Below are 21,472 nucleotides of genomic sequence, written 5' to 3' on the forward strand. Positions count from 1 at the left end.
GGAGAGGACGCGAATCTTCGCGTCACTTGGAGTTGTTGGGGGCTTGGGAGCCTCTGGGGGTGGATCCCCGACCTCTCCCTTTACCCCGGCGTTGGCCTCTTTGGCTGTACTGCCCACTATTGGTCTGGTAATTGGTGGCAGGGTATTGTTGATGCTGACTTTGTTGTTGTTGTTGTTGGCGTTGGCCACGAAAAAAGCGTTTGTTGCCATAGCCGCGTCTGGTAGTGGGCTTAGAGATTTGGTCAAGAGTCTTGATAGTATCGAACTCTTTTTTAGCCATCTCTAGAGCTTCATCCACCGCTTTCCCGAAGAGGTTAGAGTCTTCCACAGGTTTATTTATTAAAGACGCCTGTGTCTCCGGTTTAAACCCTGAGTTGCGCAGCCATACATGGCGTTTTAGGAGTATTCCCTGCACCAGGAAACGTCCCGCTGTTTCTGCCGCGTCCAGAGAGTTTTTTACAATGCTCTGGTTCACCTGGGTTCCTTCGCCAATAGTTGAAAGTAGGCGTGTACGTAAAGGCTCCGGTGCTTCCTCGGCGTCCTTGCGCAGTTTGGCCCACTGCGCGTCTGCATAGCTAGCAAGCAAAGAATTGTTGTTCGCAATTCTTGCTGAGAAGGCAGCCGAGGAAGTTACTCTTTTTGCAAGGGCATATAGCCTTTTGCCCTCCTTGTCATGGGGTGCCTCACTGGTGGAAAGTGGTACCCCTGCCCTCTTTCTAGTATTAGATACTACTAGGGAATCCGGAATGGAATGTCCCCTAATGTAGAGCGGGTCTGAGGGAGAAGGAGTGAAAAGTTTTTCAATTCTCGGATTTACCCCTCTGATCAATGCGGGAGTGGCCAGCGAAGGGATGATTCTTCTTTTCACTGAAGCTAGGAGGGGAATGGTCTGGCTGACCGGGGGTTTCTCTTTAATTACTCTTTTCACAAAGTCTAATTCTGGAGAGAGCTCCCCAGTGTCCAGTTCGAAATGTGCTGCTGCACTGCGCAACAGTGCATTGAAAGTGGGCTGATCCTCAATTGGAGACGTGTTCCTAAACGGTGAATTGTCAGGAGGATTTAGGTTTAGGACATCAGTGTCGGAATATACTGATGGGGATTGCCAGGGGTGCGAAGGTCCTTCTGTGTTTTCTCCGAAGCCTTCTTCTATAATGTCTGGCCTGTCTTCTAGACATTCCTCCTGGTTCTGTCCTTCTTCATCGTCCATGAAATCATCCTCCTCCTCCAAGTATTGTTCCTCCCCAGTGAGGTCGTATACATTATGGAAGTCTGAGGCTGTGTCCACCTGGGGATCGACTAGCCTCGGATTTTTTGCCCTGGGGTCCTCCTGAGGCCCTTCTCTAGTCCTCTTGGGAGTTTCAGAGGACTGGGTATTCATAAACCTTTCCATCCTCTCCATACAGAGGTGGAGTCTTTCCATTGTTTCATGGGGTACCCCAGAGCGGTCTGGCGGGGGAAAAATAGAGTCATCTAGCTGGAAACGGCTCAACCTCTCCCAAAGCGTCGAGGAAAGTGTCCCGTCGCCCTCCGAAAAGCCTTCAGGTGTGCTGGGTGACCCCCCGACTGAAGGGGGTAGTCCCTGCCTTCCTTCGGGCTTTTTCGGCGTGTCTTTCGACTTGTGCGTAGCGCTCGACGTGACTTTCGGCGTACGCTTCTGGGCGTCGGCTACAGCGATCCTCGCCAAGCTCTCGGCGACTTGTTTGTCGGCGACTCGTTTGTCGGCGGAAGCTTGCGTTTTTGACGCTACGGGTGTCGATCGCTCTACGGCGGTATGCGCCTTTTGTTGATGCGCGCCCGCCGATGGTTTGGGGGCGGCGCCCTTATTTGCCGAAAGCCCAGTCGCTGGTCGCGGCTGCGAGAGGGGCTTCGAACCCGAACGGTCCGAGGAGGCCGCCGGTGGAACCTGCGTCTCCTTGGGCGCCGAAGCTCTCTTCGTCTTAGACGAAGAAGAGCCGTGGGTTGTGTGCTTAAGTGTGTTTTTGTGTGCGTCAATGTCGCCGGGGTGTTCATCCCCATAAGCAGGGCGTGAGCCGAGCCCGTCGGGGCCGGGGACAGACGACGAAGCGCACGAGCGCTCCTTAGAGGGGTTTTCGACTTCCGTAGCGGAGGTCGTGTTATCGCGGTCCTCGTCACTGTCGGTGGTAGCAGCGGCGGGTGAACCTTCGGCCTTCGACATCGCGTAGGCCGCCCACCTCTTAACCCTACGGTCTTTTAGAGTTTTAGGCTTAAGAAGCTGACAAGCTGCGCAACCCTCCTCCTTGTGATCGAGGGGCAAGCAGCGGTTACACCGTGAATGCTTGTCCTTCCAAGTAAATTTGCCTTTGCAAAGCGGGCAAAATCTAAAGGGAGTCCTCTCCGTAGCCGAGGTAATAAATCGTGATAACCACCCCAAGGGAAAGGAAGGGGAAAGGGAAAGGCATTCTCAGAAAAGAACCAGAGATGTCCCACGACCCCACTCTCCCTACTGTATATGGCCTGCGAGGCCAGGCCACGTGTTCGGCAACGCCGAAGGATCTCCTCCGCTCGACCCTCCGTCGAAGATCTTGCTCGGCGGACAACAGCTTCACAACTGCGTCGAGGGAGGGAGTATGTGTTTAATATTAATGAGAAAACGACCAAAGGTCGAGGAGATGAAATTTGCAATGTCTCTCGAGGAGCTCCGCGTAAAGGCGACCAGTAGCTGGGCGGAAAAAAACAATCTGAGGGACCTCGACGCGTGAGGGATTGTGGGTACAACGCACGTCGCTATAGGGATAGTGTTTCAGACACGCCTTGTCGACGTCCCTTTTTCGACTATGAAAAACAAAATGCAATACTCCGCAGTGACCACTGGATGTCGGACCTATGCACAGCATGTGATTCTAAGCAGATTAACAAACATCAGAAATGTATTTATGTTGTTTGTCTTGTCTGCGCCTGTAGTGATAAGCTGCTAGGCGCTTGCAGTAACCTGCATTTGCACTAACCCACTGAGCTATCTTATGTGTATTAGAGCCTATTCGAAGCGTGGAGGAAAATGCTGACATCAACCAGGACTCTCAAACTGGGTGAGCCTGCATGCTTGCAAGGGGTTAATTGCAAAGGCCTTTTTTGAAGACATAAAACATTGTGCTTTAGCAAGAAGCTCCATGCAGTTCGTGGGAGCCAGGCATTGCTTTGCCCGTCTTCGCTCTGCGAGTCAGGTGCACTGATAAGACAAGAATGCAAAAAAACACAGTGCCCGAAGCCTGGGAGCCAAGACTGGCTGTTTCCAGTCTTGTAACTTTCCAAGCAAAAAACATGTTTACTGCCAGGAGGGAAGAGCCTAGAAGCTTCTCGAAGAGCTGACACGTCATGATGATTGACGTGCAGCTCCTAATAAGAGAACTATACTTGGACCAGGGAGGGGGGACTCATCCTGGACTGTTGGAAAGACGTGCGTATCAAGGACAGTGCCTGGACGACCAGCTGTGCGCTATCAGGGCCGAGGCTCCTAACATCACATCCCTGCTCTGGTGTAGGACTGTGGGGGCTTGGCCAGTCCTCCCCTCCTCTGCTGAGGAGTGCCGGGCACCAGATAGCGGCGAGGGTCCTGGATGTGATCAGATTGTATCTTCATCTACATTTCATTAGGAGCGTAAGACCAAATAATTGCATATTCATCTGTGATTGATAATTGGCATTATATAGCTTGCACTCTCTATTTCCACATTATTATAAATTGCTGCTTAGTTTGCTTTAGTCATTGTAGATAATAAATGCAAGCATCATATTCTGTGTGATTGGCTTTTTTCCAGACTGAGTTCATCGTGCTTCTTAAACCTTATTTGTGTGGGAAGGTAATTAGGAGTGATTTACTTTGCACAAAGGGCTGGATCCCAGGGAGGTGCGGGTACTGTTTATCACTACAGCGCCCTTAAGCTTCCGGGTTCTCAGGTGCGCAATTCAAATTCAATAAAGTAAATTAAAAGTGCTCAAACACCGCCTGGGGACTGTATGGGAACCTGACGCATAAAGTGTTGCTAAGTATCACACACCAGGTGAAAAGTGCGGCTTCTCTCTCGTGCAATTATCACACCATTGACGAGAAGTCCTGTCCCGCCTCCCCTCACTGAAACAATTACACTCATTCTGAAAACAACGCTACAACTGACTGCACACTACACATCCCATCTCGAAAAACCGCAGCTATCTGGACAATTGGAGACACTCACTGCCATCCTTGCATCCTTCAAGGACACATCATATGTGCCTGGCTGCTTCTGTACTCGAAACTCTTTAAACTGAAGCACTCCTCCTTTACCTGACAATCATTAACTGCTCACAGCAGGACACAACTGTATTAGTTCCGGAGGCAAGTGGCCTTCATAGAATCATAGTTGGCTAGCCCAACCCTCCGATTGGGTTTATAGCTCTTTGGTGACTATTAGCCAATTAGGAGGGCCGTTGGTTTGGGATATGAGGCACACTGTGGCAAATCAACTTCCGGTGCACCAGTGGTGCAGAGATGAATATCGGTTTCTAAACCATCAAACAACCCCACAACCTCTAGTATACCATAAGGGATCTGAATAGATTGGAAACATAAGCAAATTATAAACCTTGTTCAATTTTGGTAACATGGACGGAGCGGCATGCTTATCTGTGAATAGTCGTGGATCGTTGGTTAGTTGCAACACAGCGATAATACAATTATTACCCAATGTCTTTGCTTTCGGTAATAATCGCTTCGTGAAAGCGAGGCGAGTGGAAAGCATCTAAAAGTTCCTCCGAGCCTGTTTTTGCCATTTAATTGTATTAATCTGTGCTCCGTGCCTCAGTGAATCCCTCTCCCTGCCTTCCCCACCAGCTTCCTCTTCCTGATCCCCGCCCACCTCCCCGATTGGTCAGATCACTAGTCTTAACGGATATGAGTTTCTTGACCTACTATCTGCCAGTTGTCGCTGGTACCCCCGCCCTTATTTCCCTCGTCATCACTGTGTGCCCACAACCCCTTAGGTCCCAACGTTTCACTGTGTGCCCAGACCCCCTGGTTCACATCTCGTCACTGCCCCTCCAACAACCTCCGGTTCAGTGTGATGCTGCCAGCTTCTCGCCTGGTCCCCTAAGATATCGCCATCTACCCCATGCCCCTCTCGTGTCCCATGTTGTCGCTGTGTTCCCCCAGCCCCCTCTGGTCCCCCTTGATGTCGCTGTATACCCCCAGCCCCTCTGGTACTGTGATTTCTCTCTGTACCCTCTGGTCCCCTGCATGCTGTTGTGGTTTGCCCCCACCCCCGGTCCCCTGCGATGCCCCTGTGTACCCAACCCCTCCGGTCCTCGTTTACAGTTCCCAGGCATGCCCTCCTGTCTGTGCCCTAGCACCTGCACTGTCGAGGTGTCTCTAGACCGAGTGCAGTAGCTAGTCTTCACATTTGTGCTGTTCATGCCCTGTGGGAGGGTCTTTGCTTTCTCCCTCTTTCCCTCCCTTGTCATTGAATGCCTTTGAAGCGCATTGCGCTTAATCGCCGTGTGGATGGAACATCATATCATATCACTATGCTTACTCTCTACTCTACACATTACACAATTAGAGTGCACCTATACCCCTCAATCAATTCGGCCAAGCTGCTCACATATGACCACTACCCCACAAACACGTCATCACTCTAATAAAAAGCAGCTATATCCCATTACAAACCGGCCTTGCTGCACATATAAGCGTCCTACAGGCCCAACGCAGCCAGAACCCAGTCTGGGTGTACACCCACCAGACTGCACACATATCATCAACACCTCATACACCCCAGTCAAAAATGTCATAAAACGGATGCAAATTATATATACTGTATAGCTTATGAATTATATGTTCTTTAGCACTACCAAGGAGTTCTCCAGGATGAAGTTTCAAGGCACAGCCAAATAGTTCCTACTGGATAGTATGTGATGTTCCATCCCACTCTGTTGCTCCTGTCAGCAAGCATAGATGTATAAGCCCCCATTTGCTTTATTGGCCCACATTCTGTATAGTTGAAGGCCATTTGAAGTTACGCTGATTTGATCAATGTTAACACAAAGAAGCAAAGTAGTAGAGAAGCAATCAAGTTTTATGCTGATCATTTTATTCTTTACAATGAAGTATGTATTAACAGAAAATAAATTGCAAAAACCAGCAAGAACATTTATTTTTGGACAACTTCGAAACAATGGCACTCAGGAGGTTGGTGCGAAATTCAGGTCATCCACACAAGCCAACGCGGAATGCTCCAATGAGGATGACTTCTCTCTAAGTGTAAAGAGATAAAAAATTAAGGCTGAAAGATTGGGATGCATACAATAGCCACCAAAGTGTAACGTATGACAGCATGAACATATTAATCAATAATTTATTGGGTATTTATAATGCCCCTATACAGCAAATGGTGCATCAAGGTACATATATTTATAATAGTAATGTGAAATTAAAAATTACAATGTACATGTCATCAGAGTGAACTGGACCTTCCAGCCCTCTAAGATGAGATAGCAATACCCTTGAGATAGATGGGGATGCAGAATTGTATTCAAACAGCAATAATCGAAACAACTCAGGTAGGTAGTTGGCAAAAGGATAAGTGTTTTAATATCAATTATCTAAAACAGGAATGATAACGGACATCAGCAGATGTCTCTCATCACTATCTCAAAGCGTTTCATTAAAAAAATGACACCTTTATAGTTAATATTCGTCATTGATGACGTTAACCTGTGTATCACTCATGTCATCCTACGTGGGAAAACTTAAATACCTACGGGTGAATGCGATAGGGTCTAAACGAATCATCTAGGTATACTATCCATACTCGTTTGGGCAGTGAAATAAAGTGATAGGCTTCTTAACATCAGGTGGGGCAACTAAGCCCTTCCCTAAAATGTCACTATAAATGTCACTAAATATACGACGTCTAATTGGCTTCACAACTATAGGACCCTTGATCATGCGGTCCTTTATCATCGGTAACTTTCCAACCTCTGTCAGTACCCTCCCAACCTATGTTAGCAGCTCTCAGGCTGAGTGTCCAGGTGCAGATAAGCTAGTCTTAACCACAGCTTCCCAACAATTAACATGATCATCCATCATCACCTCAGTGGTCTGCTGTAAATTAGGGCGTTGAACTCGTCCTTGGAAATGTTCCTTGCTACTGAAGAATTCAGGGGAGTGAAGGCACACTCTGCCTTTGTGCGTAGGTGTGACCATCATGCTCTTCCGACTTCTTCTCCCCACGTGACTAAAGACCACAGAATTGAGCTTTCAGAATTCAGATTTTCCGGACTAATGTCCAGGAAAGTCATAATTGTATAAAAAAAATTATATTTTATGCGGCTAGTAGTTTTGACCATTGTTCCTGAATACATATTCCTAAATTTCACAATTTGCATAACATTGTATCAAAAAACTCCCACTTGTGTACAATTCAACCAGTATGTTACAAAAGGAATGAATTGCCATTTTCAACTGTGGGTCACTTTTTCATTGGTGCCTGAGACAATTTTATGCACCAGGCCAACCTGGTGGCCAACCATGCTTGGATAGTGTCATACATTCTGTTGATGTAGCTGTAGTCTTGGTCATAAATCCCTGAGAGGGGAATGAGGATTTGGGTATCATCGGCATAGTTGGTATGAGCCTTGAGGGACCCCGCAGGGAACTTGAGTTGGATGGGCAGCAGTGCTTCCAGCATAGACACTGTGTGCCTGCAAGAAATTAGGCAATCCATTTGGTGGACTTGGTTGAAATGTTGGCAGCTAAAGTGAGGTGGTGGCAGAGTGTTTGGTGATTGACCAGGTCAAACGCTGCCGATGGATCGAGAAGGAGGAGGGCTAGGTTGCCAGTGTCGTGGATATCGTCGAGTTGGTTTTTCAGGTCAAGGAGGAAGTATTCTGTGCCATGGACAGGTCTGAAGCCTGACTGGTGAGGGCTGAGGATGTTGTGTTGTTTCAGGTAGGCTTGTATTTTAATGTATGATATGGAATTTATAACGTGCCTATACACAAGTGTTTCTAGGCCAGAGAAGACAAGGATGGGGAAACAGAGGGAGGACGAAACAACGATCTTACTAGGCCTTGTCATTTAGATCACGCAAGTGCAGGGAAGGGGATGTAATCAAAGGTGCAGCCAGCGGGTGGCTCAGTGCAGGTAATCAAAAGTGCAGCCAACGGGTGGCCCATAAGTGCAGAGCGAAGGGGATGTAGGGTTACAGATACAGACCCCAAGTGCTGGGGCAGCCAAAAGGCAGTGCAAGGTGCAACTGGACAGGCAGGGACCTGGGCCCAACTTCAGAGGGTGACCAGTGCGTGGACCAGACGGGTCATCAGCAGGGGAGAGGAAGAGAGAAAGCAGAAGCAAAGAGGAAGGTCTTGAGTTGCTTCTGGGACCAGAGGTAGTTCCTGCTCAAGTTTGAGAGAGGCAGGGAGGCTGTTCCAGAGGGAGGCCCCAGCCGAAGAAAGAGATCTGCCCCCAACTTTCTGCTTTGAAAAGCGACTGACCCTCAGAGAGTTGGAGGTGGATGAGCGGAGAGCTCGAGAAGGGACATGTTTAGGAAGAGAGAGTTTTAAGTAGTGCGGTCCCAGTCCCCAGAAAGACTTGTGGACAATGCAGAGGGTCTTGAACTTGATCCTTGCCACCATTGTGGGCAATGTAGGCAGCAATGGTAGATGAGTGTTCAAAATGGCTGCGCATCGACGCCATGTTATCCTGGCTCAAATTTTACACACTAGCATTACAAAGCCGTGTCTCCAGGTGTCACAGGTCCTCTGTCTGTTACGCAGGGGCAGCACAAACTTGTGCATCCCCATAGGGTTATGGCACCTGCACTATAGTAGTACACAGGACACAGTAACCCCTCAGGGATAGAGGGTTAGGGTCTGTTGGATTGGATAGGCACAGGGAGGTAGGGTAACCGGAAAGAGAGTTAGGTAGAGGGTGTGGAAAGCAAGGGGGAAGTAGGGTAAGGAACAAGTTACTTACCTGTAACTGTTGTTCTCTAGCATGGGTCTGGCACGGAATCACATGCTCATGAATATTCCCTGTCGTCGGGCTGGGAATCCTCGGTATAAGAAAAAAAAGTTTCACTTTTGTTTATAAACTGTCTTTCTCCTATAAACCAATGTCTGAGCTATGGGTCATACTGCCACCAGCCAATGACTGCCCTCTCCCTAAGCCCCTCCTCTGGCAGCCATCCTCAGATTTGGTAGCACGTAAAGTGGCAGTATGACCAAGAAGAGCCCCAGAGGGGCAGGAGGGTTCACATGTGATTCCATGCCAGACCCATGCTGGAGAACCACAGTTACAGGTAAGTAACTCGTTCCTTCTCCAGCATGGGGTCTAGCATGCATTCACATGCACATGAATAAAGAATACATAGCCCGGGAGGATAGCTCAGCGGCAACGTGCGCGCCTTGGAAGCAAGACGACACGAAGCAACACAGGTTCGATTCCCGGGTCCGCGCTTAGAAACCTCTGGGTGTTTAAGCGCGTTATAAATACGCAACTAAGACAAAAAAGAAAAACAATTATGCAACCAAAAAAAAAACAATTCCTGTAACAGCGCCTCGATGCCCGTGGCCTGTGTGAGCGCTTTAAAAATGGAAATAAATAAAATAGCAGTACATACATACACGCCCATGGGAGGTGGCAAGGCTCAACAGAAGGAATTACTCTTACCTCCTCACCTTCAAGCAACCAGGTTGCGTAGCACTGCTTGGCCGACTCTGTACTCCTCTCTGAAATCCCTGTCAATGCAGTAGAATTTCGTGAAGGTGTGGGTAGACCTCCACGTAGCAGCCCTGCAGAGGTCTAGCAGGGGCACAACAGACAGGAACGCAGTCGTCGCAGCGATCGCTCTGGTGGAGTGGGCTCTCGGACGGCCAGCCAGCGGTTGGTTTGCCAACTAGTGACAATGGGAGATGGAAGCCTTGGACAAGGCCTTCCCATTGTTCACAGGACCAAAGTTAACAAAAAGCCGAGAAGCCTTCCGGAAACTCTTTGTGCGGGCCACATAAAGCTTCAGCCCTCGAGCCACATCCAGTGAATGCAAAGTCTTTTAAGCCGGCGACGAAGGAGTCAGAAAAAACACAGGCAACACCAAGGGTTCGTTCACATGAAATTTGGATGGAAACTTGGCCATGAAGTAGGGGTGCGTCCGCAGCACCACCCTCGTCTCGTGGAAAGTGAAATAAGGCTGCTTGCAGGACAGGGCATGGATCTCACCTACTCTCCTGGCAGAGGTAATGGCCACGAGGAAACCTGTCTTCCAAGAAGGAACTTGAGCAGAGCTTTATGCATAGGCTAGAAAGGGGCCCCGTGAGCCTAGTCTGCACCACGTTGTGTTCCCACACCGGGGCAGCGCCTTCACCGGCGGGAGCGATCGGAACAGTTCCCTAATGATCTCCATGACTAGATGGTGCGACCAAAGCAAAGACTGTCCTGGAGCCCTGGTGTAGCGGGAGATAGCCGCCAGATGCACCAGGATGGCGACGTGCGCCAGCCCTGACATAGCCAACGACAAGTTGGAAGGACTTGTGGGCCGTGACCCTCAGAGGGTTAATCTTCTGCGATCGGCACCAGGTCGCGAAACGCTTCCATTTGTGTCTGTAACACTTCAGAGTCCACGACTCCCTGGCCTTGGCGAGGACCTCCCTGCAGTCCGCAGGCAGCTCCTAACCACCGAACTCGAATGCTGCAGAAGCCAGGGCTTCAGGTTCAGCGATCTTGGGTCGTGGTGCAGTATTGCGCCTCCTACCCTGGCGAGAAGATCCACGACCACTGGTAGCTTGACTGGAGGGGACACGGACATGCTGAGAAGGTCCAGGTACCAGATTTGCTTCGGCCACACTGGTGCGACGAGGATCATCCTGAACCAGCACTGTTTGAGTTGACCGATGACTTGTAGTAGCAGCAGCAACGGAGGGAACGCATACAGGAACAGGCCTTCCCAAAGGGAAGGTGAATGCCTTCCCCATGCTCCCCGGCTGGGGGAAGCTGATGGTGAACCTCCGGCACTCGGTGTTCATCGCCGTCGATAACAGATTGATGTGAGGACTGCCCCACCTGAGGAAGAAGTTGTCCACTTGTTCTCCAGCATGGGTCTGGCATGGATTCACATGCTCATGAATATTCCCTGTCGTCAGGCTGGGAATCCTCGGTAAAGAAAAAACCAGTATCAGTTTTGTTTCTGATCTGTCTTTCGTAGTAATAACCAATCACTGATCTCTGTGTCATACTGACCACAGCCAATGACTGCCCTCTCCCTAAGCCCCGCCTCTGGCAGCCATCCTCAGATTTGGTAGCACGTAAAGTGGCAGTATGACCAAGTGAAGAGCCGCAGAGGGGAAGGCGGGAGGGTTCGCATGTGAATCCATGCCAGACCCATGCTGGAGAACAACAGTTACAGGTAAGTAACTTGTTCCTTCTCCAGCATGGGGTCTGGCATGGATTCACATGCTCATGAATAAAGAATACATAGCAGTACACATGCACAACCACGGGAGGTGGCAAAAAAAGCAATACAACAACTCAACATTAAGCATCTCTTACCTCCTCACAAGGCTCACCTCAGGCCAACAGGTTGCGCAGCACTGCTTGGCCGACCCTGGACTCCTCCCTGGAATCCCGATCGACGCAGTAGAATCTTGTGAAGGTGTGCGTCGACCTCCACGTCGCAGCCCTGCAGATGTCCAGCAGGGGCACACCAGACAGGAACGCCGTGGTAGCAGCGATCGCTCTGGTCGAATGGGCTCTCGGACGGCCGGGCAGCTGTCGGTTTGCCAACCGGTGACAGTGCATGATGCAGCCGGAGAGCCATCTGGAAATGGAAGTCTTCGAGAGAGCCTTCCCTTGATTCACAGTCCCAAAGTTCACAAACAGTTGTGACGTCTTCCGAAAACTCTTAGTGCGGTCCACATAGAACTTCAGCGCTCTAGCTACATCCAGCGAGTGCAAAGTCCTCTCAGCCGGCGACAAAGGCGACGGGAAGAACACTGGCAACACCAAGGGCTCATTGAGGTGGAAGTCCGACGGCACCTTGGGCATGAAGGAGGGGTGCGTCCGCAGCACCACCCTCGTGTCGTGAAAAGTTAAGTATGGAGGCTTGCAGGATAGGGCCTGGATCTCTCCCACTCGTCGTGCAGAGGTGACGACCACGAGAAAAGCAGTTTTCCACGACAGGAACTTCAGCGGTGCCGAATGCATAGGTTCAAATGGGGCACCCATGAGCCTAGCCAGCACTACATTAAGCTCCCAAGCCGGGGCAGGCGCCTTCACCGGCGGGAACGATCTGAAAAGTCCTTTCATAAATTCCTTTACAAGACGATGCGACCATAGGGACGCCCGTCCCGTCGTCCTGGTATATCTTGAGATGGCAGCCAGGTGTATTTTGATGGAGGCGTGGGCCAATCCCGCCTTGGCCAACGACAGCAGGTACGGCAGCACTTGAGGGGCCGTAATCCGTAGAGGGTTGATCTTCTGTGCCCGGCACCAGACAGAGAACCTCTTCCACTTATGTCCATAACACTTGAGAGTTGAGGACGCCCTGGCTTTTGCAAGAACCTCTCTGCAGTCAGCCGGGATATCGTACCCCCCAAACTCTAGTGCCGCAGGAGCCAGGCCTGCAAGTTCAGAGACGCCGGGTCGTGGTGTAGGATGGCGCCTCCTTCTCTGGAGAGAAGATCCGGGTCTGCCGGTAGCTTGATGGACGGGGACGTTGACAAGTCCAGAAGGTCCGGGAACCAGATCTGCCTCGGCCACGCCGGTGCGACGAGGATCATCCTGCACCGGGACCTCTTGAGCTGGTTGTTTAGTCAAAGCAGCAATGGAAACGGAGGGAACGCGTACAGGTATAATCCGTCCCAGGGGAACGAGAACTCATCGCCCATGCTTCTCGGCTGGGGGAACCTGCTGGCGAACCTCTGACACTTTGAGTTCGTCGCTGTTGCGAACAGGTCGATCTGGGGTTTGCCCCATCGTCGGAAGAGTCGGTCCACCTGATCCTGGCGCAGTTCCCACTCGTGACACGCGCGCAGCTCCCTGCTGAGCGAGTCGGCGATGGTGTTGCTTTCTCCCACCAGGTGGAAGGGAACCAGGAACATCCCCTGGGCGACCGCCCAGTGCCACAGATCCTGTGCTTCCTTGGAAAGGGCTGGGGATCTGGTGCCTCCCTGCTTCCGTATGTAAAACATCATCGTGGTGTTGTCCGTGAAGATCCTCACCACCTTGCCTTTGAGGAACGGGAGGAACGATCTGAGAGCCCAGAACACGGCTCGAAGCTCCAGGATGTTGATGTGCAGAGACTTCTCCTCCGGAAGCCAGAGGCCTCTTGCGTGGAGATCTCCTGTGTGGGCGCACCAGCCTTCCAGTGAGGCGTCCGTAGTCACCGTCACCTGGTACGACGGCGTCTGGAAGTCCGTGCCCGCCGTGAGGTGAGCTCGAGAGCCCCACCATTGAATCGCCCGCCGGAACGCTTCGCTGAGAGGGATCCTGTCTTCGAAGGTGCCCATCGCCTGCATCCAACGGGCGTCGAGGAATTCTTGAAGCGGGCGCATCCGTAGTCTGCAAAGGCACACGAGATAGATGCAAGAGGACATCATCCCTAGGAGAGACTTGATGGACCTCACCCTGGCCACGTCCGTGGCTAACAGGCGTTGCACCTTGCCCAGAATGGTCTTCGTCCGTTCCTCCGACGGTGCCGCCAGGCGCCTCACTGTATCGAGCTTCGCTCCCAGAAACAGGGCCACCTGCGACGGAATCAGGTGAGACTTCGGGTAATTTATGGCGAATCCCAGTTCTGTGAGTAGCCGGACGGTGCTCGCAGTGTGTCCGACGGCGAGTTCCCTTGTCTTTGCGCGGATGAGCCAGTCGTCCAGGTAGGGGTAGACGTGAATCCCCTGCAGACGCAGCCGTGCAGCCACCGGCGCCAGGCACTTGGTAAAGACCCTGGGCGCCGACTTCAATCCGAACGGCAGAGCTTTGAATTGGTAGTGGCGTCCCTGGACGACGAACCTGAGAAACTTCCGGTGACTTTTTAGGATGGGAACGTGGAAGTACGCATCCTCCAGGTCCAGCGACGATAGGAAGTCGCCTTCCTCCAGCTGTCCCAACACGTGTTGTAGAGTGACCATCCTGAACTTTTGTGACCTGATGTATTTGTTCAAACGACGAAGGTCCAGGATGGGGCGCCAGCTGCCGGTCTTCTTTCTGACGAGGAAGTGCCTTGAGTACACTCCGGAGCCCCGGAGTCTCTTGGGGATGAGCTCGATGGTGCCTTTTCTGAGCATCGCTCGTACTTCCAACAGGAGTTGTTGAACATGATTCTCCTTCCTGGCCACAGGTGGAAAATGGGGGCACTTCCTCAGGAATTCGATAGAGTGTCCTCTTGCCAGGGTATCCAACACCCAACGGTCGGTGGAGATGGTCTCCCACACGCCGACGAACTTCGTCAGCCGGCCTCCCACCGGGGTGTTTCGGTGGGGGCCCGACACCACCGCCGGTTCAATCTTGCTTGGAGGTGGTGGCCTTACCGCCCTGGCCTCCCTGCTGACGGCGGCGGGACCCTCCCTGCTTGCCGCGACCCCTGTATGCTTCTTGAGACGAGGAGCGAGCCGCCTGGCGGTAGGACGATGAACCGCCGCTGGATCCCTTGGAACCCCCTTGTCTGCCTCCGGCGCTCCGAAAGGGCCATCGCTGCTGGAGGGTTCCTAGAGCTCGGGCCGTCTCCGTGTCAGTCTTTATGGCCTGGAGCGATTCGTCCACAGCCTTGCCGAACAAGTTGTTGCCGTCGAACGGCATGTCCAAAACTCTCGTCTGGACGGAAATCAGTTGCTCGGAGCCAACCTCGTTGTCGCAGGCAAACCCCGTTGCCCAGCTGGCGAAAACCGGTATCGGCGATGTCTGTCGCCACCGTTATGGCATGGTCAGACGCCACCTCGCCTTCTTGAAGTATTTCCAGGGCCTCGGCCCTCTTGTCGTCCGGCAGGAAGTCCAAAATGGGGGCCAGCTTAAACCATAGTTCTCTGTCGTAACGGGCGACGATAGCAAGGGCGTTGGCCGCCTTGATTGTCGTCGCCGCCGACGAGATAATCCGTCGTCCCATGGCGTCTAATTTCTTTCCCTCGCCGTCCGGTGGGGAATTTGCTGTCGAGGCTCCTGAGCCTGCGTCCTTCTTCTTAGCCGCCGCCGAGACAACAGAGTCTGGCGTTGGCTGGGCCCTGAGACACAGGGGAGCCGTGTCGGGGACCCGATACTTTTTCTCGTATCGGTCCCGTTTGGCCGGTGCTGTGAAGGGGTTCTTCAGCACTGATAGGCCTTCCTCCCAGATGTCGATCAGGGGCACCGCGATGACTGATTTTCTCTTGGCCTCCCTACGCTGGTAAAGGAAACCTTCCTTTTTGCGTTCTTCTGGGCAGAGTTGGAACAACTCCGACGCCCTGGATATCATGGCATGGAACGAGCCAATTTCGTCGGGCGGGGAGGCCCGTGGGGCGGGAGATGGAAGGTCCGTTCCGTCGTCTGCACCGTCGTCATCAGAGCCCGTCGTCGTGCCTACCATATCGTCGTCACCCGGTTTGGGAGAGGATGAGGAGGGGACCGTAGGTCTTGCGGGAGCGACGGGAGGAGAGGGATGGATCCGTCGTCGCTTGTTCGGAGGGCTTTCCGACGGGCCAGGTTGGGGTTCCTCCGGCCTGGGCCGTGGTAATCTCGTTCTGATCTCAGAGCATAGGGACTGGATCGCCAACAAGATGGCCGCCGAGCTATCCTGAGGCTCGGGTTCCGGCTGCACTGGACGGGAGGGCTGTTCATCCTCGTCGTCCTCATCCTCCTCGATTACGTCCAGGGGATCCTCCTCACGGGATCGAACCTTCTCGAAGCGAGCTTCGAGGTTTTTCACGACCTCAGTCAGTTCCTCCTCCGAGGCTGATTCCGAGCTCGAGATGTCCACCGTGCCCCCCCCTTTTTTGTCACGGGGGTCTTGACAACGGGTTGAAAAAAGGATTCCCTCCTTGACGGCAGGGAAACTCTAGTTCCGGAGGTGGCCTCCGTCGGCGGGGTCTCTGCCGGCACGGCCAGAGTCGCCGCAATCGCCTCGATAGAGGCCTTAGCTTGGTGGGTAGGGGCCTTGACCGCCCTAGGCGCGACTGGGGCCTTCTCCTTGGGGGGGACGGTCAACGCCTCGAACCCCCTCATCCGAGCTCGGACGGGGCTTCTCCCGAAGCTTACCCGGAGCATCAGACTTTCTCTTCCCCGAACCAGAACGCTGACTCGTGGTTGACGGTACCGGGGAGGAAGCGCCCTGCTTGGCGACCAAAGAGCCCGACCTTTCGGCGCTCCCGGAGCTCGCGGACTTGCGGTGCTTGGCCTGGTGTTGGGCCCCCGTCGCCGGGGCGCCCGCACAGGACTTAGAAGCCCGCTCGGACCCTTTCTTCTTCTCTCCAGCCTTCTCCAACCAGCTGGCAAGGCGGGATCGACGGTCTTTCATGGTCCGCTCCGACATGTTCTTACAGAACTCACAGTCCTTCTCTACATGCGTCTTATCCCTGTGGAGGCAGTAGAGGCACCTTGAATGTTCGTCTTCTTTAAAGACATTTTGCAACCCGCATCCAGGGCAGTTCCGAAACAGCTTCGATCCGGGCAAAGAACCCTTGTCCTGGGCCATGTCCAAGTAGGCCACAAGTCTTCTGGAATGTTCCAAGAAGTAGATTCGATGAAGTCTTCACCCTTGAGGGGCGTAGAAGTTCCGAAACGGATCCCCGTTAACGGAAGAATGAAACGGTGGAGCTTGAGGCTCGAACCGGAAAAAATGAGACAAGTCTCTTGAAAAAGCGCGAAAAAGTAGCTAAAAAGCTCGAGAGCTATGCACGAGGACTCCCAACACAAGAACGTGCGGTAAAAATCTGAGGATGGCTGCCAGAGGCGGGGCTTAGGGAGAGGGCAGTCATTGGCTGTGGTCAGTATGACACAGAGATCAGTGATTAGTTATTACTACGAAAGACATATCAGAAACGAAACTGATACTGGTTTTTTCTTTACCGAGGATTCCCAGCCTGACGACAGGGAATATTCATGAGCATGTGAATCCATGCCAGACCCCATGCTGGAGAAGTAACTTGTTCCTTCTCCAGCATGGGGTCTGCCATGGTTTCACATGCTCATGAATACAAGAATACATAGCAGTACACACATGCACAACCACGGGAGGTGGCAAGGCTCAACATTAAGCATTTCAACAACTCAACATTAAGCATCTCTTACCTCTTCACCAGGCTCACCTTCAAGCGAACAGGTTGCGCAATCCCGGTCGACGCAGTAGATTCTCGTGAAGGTGTGCCTCGACCTCCACGTAGCAGCCCTGCAGATGTACAGCAGGGGCACACCAGACGGGAAAGCCGTGGTAGCAGCGATCGCTCTGGTTGAATGGGCTCTCGGACGGCCGCGCAACGGTCGGTTTGCCAACTGGTGACAGTGCATGATGCAGCCAGAGAGCCATCTGGAAATGGAAGCCTTCAAGAGGGCCTTCCCTTGGTTCACAGGGCCAAAGTTCACAAACAGCTGTGACGTCTTCCAAAGACTCTTCGTGCGGTCCACGTAGAACTTCAGCGCTCTAGACAGATCCAGCGAGTGCAAAGTCCTCTCAGCCGGCGACGAAGGCGACGGGAATAAAACAGGTAACACCAAGGGCTCGTTGAGATGGAAGTCTGACGGCACCTTGGGCATGAAGGAGGGGTGCGTCCTCAGCACTACCCTAGTCTCGTGGAATGTCAGATATGGAGGTTTACAGGAGAGGGCCTGGATCTCTCCCACTCGTCGTACGGAGGTGATGGCCACAAGAAACGCTGTCTTCCACGATAGGAACTTCAACGGTGCCGAATGCAAAGGCTCGAACGGCAGACCCATGAGCCTGGTCAGCACCACGTTGAATTTCCACACCGGGGTCAGAGCCTTCACCGGCCGGAACAAGCGGAACAGTCCTTTCATGAACTCCTTCACCAGGCGATGAGACCACAGCGACGACAACCCCAGAGTTCTGGTGTAGCGGGAGATCGCCGCTAGATGGATTTTGATGGAGGCACGAGCCAGCCCTGCCTTGGCCAGCGACAGCAAGTACGGCAGCACTTGAGGGGCCATAATCCGCAGAGGGTTGATCTTCTGTGCACGGCACCAGACAGAGAACCTCTTCCATTTATGTCCATAGCACGTAAGAGTCGAGGACGCCGTGGCCTTTGCAAGCACCTCCTTGCAGTCCGCCGGGATATCGTACCCTCAGAACTCTAGTGCTGCAGGAGACAGGCCTGCAGGTTCAGCGATACTGGGTCGTGATGTCGAATGGCGCATCCTTCCCTGGCGAGAAGATCCGCATCCGTCGGCAGTTTGACTGGGGGGGGGGGGGACGCTGACATGTCCAGAAGGTCCGGGAACCAAATCTGCATCGGCCACGCCGGTGCGACGAGGGTCATCCTGCACCAGGACCGTCTGAATTGACTGATGAATCGCAGCAGCAACGGCAATGGTGGGAACGCATACAGGAACAGGCCGTCCCAGGGAAATGAGAAGGCATCGCCCATGCTCCCCGGCCGGGGAAACCTGCTGGCGAACATCTGGCACTTGGTGTTCGTCGCCTTCGCAAATAGATCGATCTGGGGACCATCGTCGGAATAGGAGATCCACTTGATCCTGCCGAAGCTCCCACTCGTGGCACGAGCGCAGCTCCCTGCTGAGTGAGTCGGCGATGGTGTTCTTTATTCCTGCCAGATGGAAGGGTACCAGGAACATCCCTTGGGCAACGGTCCAGTGCCACAGATCCTGCGCTTCCTTGGATAGGGTCGGGGATCTGGTGCCCCCCTGCTTCCTGATGTAGAACATCATGGTGGTGTTGTCGGTGAAGACCCTTACCACTTTGCCCTTGGGGGACGGAAGGAACGACCTGAGGGCCCAGAACACGGCTCGGAGCTCCAGGATGGTGATGTATAGTGACCTCTCCTCCGGGAGCCAAAGGCATCTCTGGTGTGCGCTCCCCATCCTTATAGGGAGGCGTCCGTCGTCACAGTTTCCTGATGTGCCGGGGTCTAGAAGTTCATGCCCGCTGCTAGATGCGCGCAGTTGCCCCACCACCGGATCGCTTGGAGGAAAGTCTCATTGAGGGAGATCCTGTCTTCGAAGCTGCCCGCCGCTTGCATCCAACGGGCGTCGAGGAACTCCTGCAGTGGCCGCATCCGCAACTTGCACAGACGCACGTGGTAGATGCACAACGACATCATGCCGAACAGGGACTTGATGGACCTCACCCTGGCCACTTCCATGGTCAACAGTCGTTGTACCTTGCCCATGATGGCTTTCGTCCTCTCCTCCGACGGTGAAGCCAACCGTGCCACTGTGTCGAGTCTGGCTCCCAGGAACAGGGCGTCTTGCGACGGTACCAAGTGGGACTTTGCAAAGTTGATCGAGAATCCCAGTTCTGTGAGCAGGCGGACGGTCTTCGCTGTGTGATCGAGTTCTCTTGACTTTGCTCGGATGAGCCAATCGTCCAGATAGAGGTATACGTGGATCCCCTGCAGCCGCGCCGCCACCGGTCAGGCACTTAGTGAAGACCCTTGGCGCCGACTTCAACCCGAAGGGCAGGGCCTTGAACTGGTAGTGCCGCACTTAAGAACTTTCGATGTCCTTTTCGTATGGGGATGTGGAAGTAAGCATCCTCCAAGTCCAGCGATGACAGGAAGTCGCCTTCCTCCAATTGTCCCAGCACGTGCTGAAGGATGACCATCCAGAACTTCTGGGACTTGATGTATTTGTTGAGGCGGCGCAGGTCTAGGAAGGGCCGCCAGCCGCCGGTCTTCTTTCAGACAAGGAAGTACCGCGAGTATACTCCGGAGCCCCGGAGCCTCTTTGGGAAGAGTTCTATTGCGCCCTTTCTCAGCATTACTCGTACCTCCAGAAGCAGCTGTGGCACATGGTTTTCCTTCTTGGCCACTGGCAGGGGGCAGGGGGGACAAGGAGACACTGGCGGGGGGACAAGGAGATACTGGCGGGGGCAGGGGGGACAAGGAGACACTGGCGGGGGGACAGGGAGACACTGGCAGGGGGAAGGGGGGACAAGGAGACACTGGCGGGGGGCAGGGGGGACAAGGAGACACTGGCGGGGGGACAAGGAGATACTGGCGGGGGCAGGGGGGACAAGGAGACACTGGCAGGGGGTAGGGGGGACAAGGAGACACTGGCGGGGGGCAGGGGGGACAAGGAGACACTGGCTTTGGGACAGGAAGACACTGGCAGGGGGCAGGGGGGACAGGAAGACACTGGCGGGGGGACACTGGCAGGGGTCACAGGGAGACAAGGAGACACTGGCGTTGAGACAAGGAGACACTGGCGGGAGGCAGGGGGGACAGGGAGACACTGGCAGGGGGCACAGGGAGACACTGGCAGGGGGCACAGGGAGACACTGGCAGGGTGAAGGGGGACAGGGAGACACTGGCAGGGGGAAGGGGGGACAGGGAGACACTGGCAGGGGGAAGGGGGGACAGGGAGACACTGGCAGGGGGAAGGGGGGACAGGGAGACACTGGCAGGGGGCACAGGGAGACACTGGCAGGGGGAAGGGGGGACAGGGAGACACTGGCAGGGGGAAGGGGGTCAGGGAGGCACTGGCAGGGGGAAGGGGGTCAGGGAGACACTGGCAGGGGGCTGGGGGGACAACAAACCAGAACGGGACTAAGGGGGTCAGGGAGACACTGGCAGGGGGAAGGGGGGACAGGGCGACACTGGCAGGGGGAAGGGGGGACAGGGAGACACTGGCAGGGGGGACAGGGAGACACTGGCAGGGGGCAGGGGGGACAAGGAGACACTGGCGGGGGGACAAGGAGACACTGGCGGGGGCAGGGGGGACAAGGAGACACTGGCGGGGGCAGGGGGGACAAGGAGACACTGGCGGGGGGCAGGGGGGACAAGGAGACACTGGGTTTGGGACAGGAAGACACTGGCAGGGGGCAGGGGGACAGGAAGACACTGGCGGGGGGACACTGGCAGGGGGCACAGGGAGACAAGGAGACACTGGCGTTGAGACAAGGAGACACTGGCGGGAGGCAGGGGGGACAGGGAGACACTGGCAGGGGGCACAGGGAGACACTGGCAGGGGGAAGGGGGGACAGGGCGACACTGGCAGGGGGAAGGGGGGACAGGGCGACACTGGCAGGGGGGAGGGGGGACAGGGAGACACTGGCTGGGGGAAGGGGGTCAGGGAGACACTGGCAGGGGGAAGGGGGGACAGGGAGACACTGGCAGGGGGACAAGGCGACACTGGCAGGGGGCTGGGGGGGACAACAAACCAGAACGGGACTAAGGGGGTCAGGGAGACACTGGCAGGGGGAAGGGGGGACAGGGAGACACTGGCAGGGGGAAGGGGGGACAGGGCGACACTGGCAGGGGGGACAAGGAGACACTGGCGGGGGGCAGGGGGGACAAGGAGACACTGGCGGGGGGACAAGGAGATACTGGC

The 21,472-nt window shown here is 54.1% G+C and overlaps 1 protein-coding gene across 2 annotated transcripts in view; it reads left to right on the forward strand.

Moving 5' to 3' along the window:
* Positions 1–21,472, forward strand: part of ANO7 (anoctamin 7) — a 1,967,083-nt gene that overhangs the window by 13,856 nt on the left and 1,931,755 nt on the right. The gene's annotated exons all lie outside the window — the stretch shown is intronic.

Source organism: Ambystoma mexicanum, chromosome 10 (assembly GCF_040938575.1).
Source record: "Ambystoma mexicanum isolate Mex_15411 chromosome 10, UKY_AmexF1_1, whole genome shotgun sequence".
Classification (NCBI taxonomy): Eukaryota; Metazoa; Chordata; class Amphibia; order Caudata; family Ambystomatidae; genus Ambystoma; species Ambystoma mexicanum.